This window comes from Notamacropus eugenii, chromosome 3 (genome assembly GCF_028372415.1).
Source record: "Notamacropus eugenii isolate mMacEug1 chromosome 3, mMacEug1.pri_v2, whole genome shotgun sequence".
In the NCBI taxonomy this organism is placed as follows: Eukaryota; Metazoa; Chordata; class Mammalia; order Diprotodontia; family Macropodidae; genus Notamacropus; species Notamacropus eugenii.
Window position 1 is genome coordinate 313,078,935 of NC_092874.1, and position 6,971 is coordinate 313,085,905.

The window sequence follows — 6,971 nt, forward strand, 5'->3', positions numbered from 1 at the left end:
TTTATTTCTAACGTGGTAAAATATCAATATCTATCTATCATCTATCTATCTATCTATCTATCTATCTATCTATCTATCTATCTATCTATCTATCTATCTGTGTTATCTGTCTATTTATCACCCATATATGCAAAAGCTCTTGGGAGAGGGAAATTCTCAGTAATTTTTAAGAGTGTAAAGGGGTTCTGAGACTACAACCATTATTCTACTTCAAGTTGCCTCTATGGTCAGAAATGTTTTTTAATGGAAAGGAGGAAGGGACTAAGCATTATAGAGCACCTACTATGAACAATCTGCTAAGTGCTTTGGGATGGAGGGGGGCGGGTAAAAAAAGAATAACTGATAAGGAAGGAGTTAAGATGGTGGTTAGGCCCTGACAGACATCACTAACCTGCAGGTTTTAAAAGCCCATTCAGATTGATCAATCTCCATCATCCCAGCCCCAAAGTCCCCCAAAGAAATGGTCAGGAGATGTCACCGTAAACAAGCTTCTTCCCACCTTTGCTACCCTAATCAGAAGCTTGTTGTGGGGCCTGTCCTTCCATCCATTGCTCCTAACCAAGGTAAGAAGTCTCAAAGCTCAGTTATTTATTAGCATGCTCTAAATTCAACCACTATTATTATCACTCCGTGCTCATTAAGAAAACTTCATAAAGTAAGTAAGAGGATGCCTGTAAACTCTCCATTATTTCTGGAGGAAAGACAAACATTTAGATTTGTTCTTCCTGTCAACCTAGAAAGTGGAAATGCTTTCTTCTCAAATCAAAGGTAGTTGTGAGCATTCAGAAAGTGTTTTTCTTTCAATAATTTTCTTTTAACACACTACCTCAGTTAAAAGCAAACAGTGTAACACTCTGTAACGTATGATATCACATGTCCTGCTTCAGACTCAAAGTGTGAATATAACCCTGGGCTAGTCATTTTACCTCTAAGTGCTATGTTACTAAATTTAGAAAAGATATCAACCTGCATTGGTAGAGGGAGTTTCCTTCTTTGGGAGGTCCCTATTAGCACAGAGTGGCAGCTAGGTGGTGCAGTGGATAGAGCACCAGTGCAGGAGTCAGGAGGACCTGAGTTCCAATCTCACCTCAGACACTTGACACTCACTAGCTGTGTGACCTTGGGCAAGTCACTTAACCCCAATTGCCTCATCCTGGGTCATCTCCAGTCATCCTGATGAACATCTGGTCACTGGATTCAAATGGTTGTGGAGGAGAAGTGAGGCTGAAAACCTGCACAGCCCTCCCTCACTCAGAACAAAGTCAAGTGCAAGCATGGTCTTCTTCAGCATCGAAGGACGAACACCCACTCATTAGCACAGGGTAGTAGGCATTTCATAAAGTGCTTGGTTCTTTCCTTCTTATACCAATGAAGTTACTGATCTGGTTTTTCTCTCTATAATCAATTGTTACCTGATAGAAGAGCTAAGGAAATGGTGACAGGTCAGAAATATGAGAAACTAGAGAACACAGACTTCTGGGGGATGCCAGCTCTGGGGGAAAAAGAGTCATTAAACCATCAGTCTGCAGGTGGATGGTACCTTGGAGAATCCAACACGCTCCTTTTACAAAGTCTAAATGACAAGTCACAGATAGAGAGTGACTCCAAATTAAACTTCAATATTTTGCACAAGGTCTATAATAGAAACATGAATAAAAAGTGATGTGCTGACATGAAGCAATCCCATCTTAGTGAAGCCATTATTATAGCAACGATTGCATCGATTCCAATCAATCATTTAATGAGTATTTTTTAAATCACCTACTATGTACCATGTACTGGGCAGAAAAAAGACAAAAATGAAATAGTTCCTATTCTCAAGGTGTTTCCCTTCTATTGGATGTGTATGTATGTGTACATACATAAATATATACACAATAAATGCACTAGCAGCTGAGGGAATTAGGGAAGGTCTCCTGTGGGAGGGCGCTTTGGAGTTCAGCAGAAGGCTCTAATATGTATAGGTAAACAGACCATTTTCTGTCCGTTTATTATGTGGTCTTTTGGTTGACTTTTGTGGTTGTTCAGGCATCTTTTTTTCAGTCACGTCAGACTCTGTGAAACTATTTCAGCAAAGATCCTGGAGTGGTTTACCTAACCTGCATTCTATGAGTGGGAAATAGGGAGTGGAAGCAAGGAAGGAGGGAAGAAAGGAAGAAAAAAGGAAGGAGGAAGGGAAGAACAAAGGAGGGAAGGAAAGAGGGAGGGATGAAGGAAGAAAAAGAAGGAATGAGAGAAGGAAGGAAGAAGGGAAGAAAAGAAGGAAGAAAGGAGAGAGCTAGGGAAGGAAAAAGGGAGAGAAGGAAGAAAGGAAGGAAGAAAGGAGGAAGGAAGGAAAGAGGGGAAAGAGAAGAAAGGAAAGGAAGAAGGAGAGGGAGGGCAGGAAGAAGGAAAGAGGGAGAGAAGGAAGAAGGAAGGAGGGAGGAAAGGACAGACAGAAGGAGGGAGGGAGGGAAATAAGCATTTATGAAGCACCTATTGTGTGCTAGGTCCAGTGCTGAGCACTTTACAAATATTATCTGACTTTTTTCCTCACAGGTCTGGGAGACAGGTTCTATTATTATCTCTATTTTACAAATGCAGAAGTTGAGGTAGATAAATGTTAAGTTTCTTATCCAGGGTTGCACAGCTATTAGATGTCTGAGGCATTTCCATAGGCTTTCTCAACGAGAAAGAAGATGGAGCATTATGTGGGAGAAGCAAAAAGGAGACTGGATCGTCTGGACTGCTGAATTCATGAAGGGGAGTGATGTATGATAAACCTGATGAGGTAGGCAGGTTGAAGCCACGCTGTGAGGGCATTTAAATGCTACACAAAGGAACTTCTCTTTTGTCTTAGAGGTGACAGGAAGCCACTGATGTTCATTGAGCTGGGGATGGGCATTGGTCAGCCCATTGCTTTGGGAATATCACTTTGGCACTTTGGCCCGGGTGGGATTGGAGAGGGAAGAGGCTTGAGCTAGGGGGATCAGGGAGGAGAGGATTGCAATTGTCCACGTGATGGAGGTCTGAACTAGAGTGGTCCACACATGAGCAGAGAGGAGACACATGCTGTGAAGGCAGAATCAATAAGACTTGGCAACTGATTGGGTATGTATAGAAGTGAGGATTCCTCCCGCCATCACTGCATAGAGCTAAAGATGCGCTCATCTTCTTTTTCAGTGCTTGAAATAAATCTTCTCTGAAATACGGTTGTGTTTCTCCCAGATTGTTACAGAATAGTGGTTTTTGCATATTTGCTGTATTTTGAACCTAATACACATTCTAACATAATAGCAGTAATACATTACTGTGTATCTACAGTTTTCTGAGAAAATTGGTCTTTCAGGAGCTATTTCCCAACCTTAGAAATAATTTTTTTAAATTTTCATTTTTACCCAGTGTTCAAAAATACGATCTTTTTGAGGAGGCTCTCACACATTACTTTTCAAAGGAAGAAACCTTTCAACCGATCAATCAACAAGCATTAATTAAGCACCAATTATTTTTCAGGCATTGTGCAAGGGATATAAGAACAAAATAAAATATTTCTGCCCTCAAGGACCTCATATACTCCCAGAGGAGAGAACATGTATATGTGAAGGCCCACTTGTGGGAGTGGGCAAATGGTGGAATGCCCGATGATGTGGAACAGAAGGGCCTGGCTTTCCAGCATTTAGCATGTGCAAGTATTTGGTAACCATTTTCTGTCCATTTATTATGTGGTCTTTTGGTTGACTTTTGTGGTTGTTCAGGCATCTTTTCTTCAGTCACGTCAGACTCTGTGAAACTATTTCAGCAAAGATACTGGAGTGGTTTGCCATTTCCTTCTTCTACTCATTTTACAGATGCAGAAACTGAGGAAAACAGAGTTAAGCAACTTCCCCAGGGTCACCTAGTTAATAAGTATCTGAGGCCACATTTGAACTCAGGAAGATGGGTCTTCCTGACTCCAGGCCCCACACTTCATCCACTGAGCCACCTAACTGTCCCTTTGGTTAACTGCAGAACCACAACTCAGTGTTCACACAAAAGACATAAACTGGTCAAATCACTAGACTCTTATCCCATGACTAATATTCAGGTAAGGATGCAGCCTCCAGGTGAGGGCCCCTTTTTCTCCAAAGCCCCCCTGAAACTGGCAAACACATGGCTTCTTAGGCAAGCCTGCGATGTGAATGGGGCTACCTCCTGTTTGTGTCCTCTTTTCTTCCATACAGGGCCTTGTGAAAGGTTGGAAGAGCAAGTCACCAGAAGTCCAAGAACAAGAGTCCATACCAGAATTCACTAGTCACTAAAGCAGGTAAGATGACAGCAAGTCCTGAGGATGTCTGGGATCTAGCCCAAGAGTGAATCAACTTGGCAGCTGAAATATGAAGTCCAACAGGCAAAGAAGTGACTGTGGCTATGCCACATTCAGGATTGAAGTTGTAACCCACTTTCACTTTGACCCTGCTGTTCCCAGAGACTGAAAGAAGGGAGTATGCACCTGGCATTGGAGAGCAATGATTTGTAACTTCTACACTCACTATACCTTTTAGCAAATATCCCTTTGTAAAAGCTAACCGATGTTAGTAATAATTAATGAGATTAATGATATCAAAGACATATTAATTGACAATTGATATTGGGCAGAATGGGAGATTGAGCTGATATTATTAGAAAAACACCCCAATTCCTTAAGGTAACCTAAAACCCTGTAACCAGCTGCCCTTTGGAGACCTGACCTTGTCTGTGCAAATGGGAGTTGGGAAAAGGATACCCTTTCCTCCTCCCACGTACTGCCTGATGAAGTTATGTTTGGAAAGGTGATACCATAGGGGCCCTCATATTGCCCATAGGGTTAAAAAAACACAACTGATTTTTAGAATAGGATGTGGCCAATTAAATATTCAGAGACAAAGTGGGTAGGGAGGAGAAGGTAGCAGTGAGAATTGGATAGCCAATACCCAGATCCTCCACAGCAATACTCGTATTCATTAGTATTATACTTAAAATATGAAGCTGTAATCCACTATTTCTTATATACTTCTGGAAAGTAAAGACTACACTTTATAATTGTTGTTCAGTCACATCTGACTCTTTGTGACCCTGTGGACCGTAGCACACCAACACTCTCTATGGGGTTTTCTTAGCAGATACTGGAGTAATTTGCCATTTCCTTCTCCAGGGGATCAAGGCAAAGAGAAGGCAAACGACTTGCTCAGGGTCACACAGCTAGTAAGTGTCTGAGCCTGGATTTGAACTCAGGTCTTCCTGACTCTAGGCCAAGAGGTCTATCCACTGAGTCACCTAGTTGGTTCCATCTTACAAATGTTTCATATTTGCCTCAAACCTGTACTATTGGAGCAACTCACAAAGTCCAAATCTTCCAGTCAGCTAGGCATGGTTCATCAGTCACTTTGAGCTCAAGATGATTCTGTTGGTTTTCATTTTCTCCATTAAGAAGCGTAGTTATAGAAAGTACTTTCTTCTAGGCACCAGCTATAATGTAAAAATCTTGAACCATTTTTTTCTTATTAATTTTAATCTCTACTTAGCCTGTTTTTTCTTTTCATCTACATTTTTCTGCCATCTCTGGGCACCAGAAACAGAAAGCATGGCAGTAAATTGTTCGGGGCATTTAACACAAAAGTAGTTGCTGAGGGTCATTCTAATGTTGTTCTATGGGGAAATTATTTGAAAAGAGAGCCACCATGAGTTCATGATAAACACGTCAGAGATGCAAGACTTTTAGCTTGTAGTGTGAGTTCAGGGGATGGTTGCTCTTTTTGGTCTGACTGAGGTGTACTACAAAGGATAAGAGGGAACACTGGGAAATGCCAGGAAACCACTCAGGAGACCTGGGGAAGAAGAAGACAGTGACAGCACCTGACCTTGAAACCTTCAGTGATCAACTTGCTGAATTATTAACCCAGACTACTCTCACCTTGCTTTCTAGACGAGCAAGATGGCTGTGTCTATTTCTTACAAAGTTCCACCAATGTGGCTACTTTTACTAGTCAGCCAGAAAACACAATTAATTCAAATCAAAGGCATTTAATGAAATGCCATTGTAAGGAAAGTGGCAACAAGGTCGTACTCTTCTACAAATAAACACACCATCAGAGAAAAGTGTCCTTCTTAAGTTTTGAAAATGCCATGCTGTAAAATATTTTTTATTTTTTTGAAATTTATTTATATAGTTTTAGTTTTCAACATTATTTTCCACAAGATTTTTAATTCCAGATATTCTCCCCATCTCTCCCTTCCTCCACCCCAAGACATCATGCATTCTGATTACCCCTTCCCCCAATCTGCCCTCCCTTCTCTCACACCCCTCCCTTCCCTTACCACCATTTTCTCTATCTTCATATAGGGCAAGATGGATTTCTATACCCCATTACCTGTATTTCTTATTTCCCAGTTGCATGCAAAAACAATTCTCATTATTCGTTCCTAAAACTTGGAGTTCCAGCTTCTCTCCCTTCCTCCCTCCCCACCCATCACCACTGAGAAGGCAAGCAATTCAATATAGGCTATACATGTGTAGTTATGCAAAAGGCTTCCATAATAGTCATGTTGTGAAAGACTATATTTCCCTCCATCCTGTCCTGCCTCCCATTTATTCTATTCTCTCTTTTGATCTTGTCTCTCCCCAGAAAAGTTTACTTCTAATTACTCCCTCCTCCTATTTGCCCTCCCTTCTATCATCCCCCTCCACTTCTCCCCTTCTTCCCTAGTTTCCCATAGTGTAAGCTAGATTTTCATACCAAATTGAGTGTGCATGTTATTCCTTCCTGAAACCAAATGTGATGAGAGTAAGCTTCACTTTTTCCCTCTCACCTCCCCCCTTTTCCCCTCTATTGAAAAAGGTTTTTCTTGCCTCTTTTATGAGAAATAATTTGCCCCATTCCATTTCTCTCTTTCCCCTCCCAATATATTCCTCTCTCACCCCTTAATTTTATTTTTTTAGATATCATCCCTTCCTATTCAACTCACCCTGTGCCCTC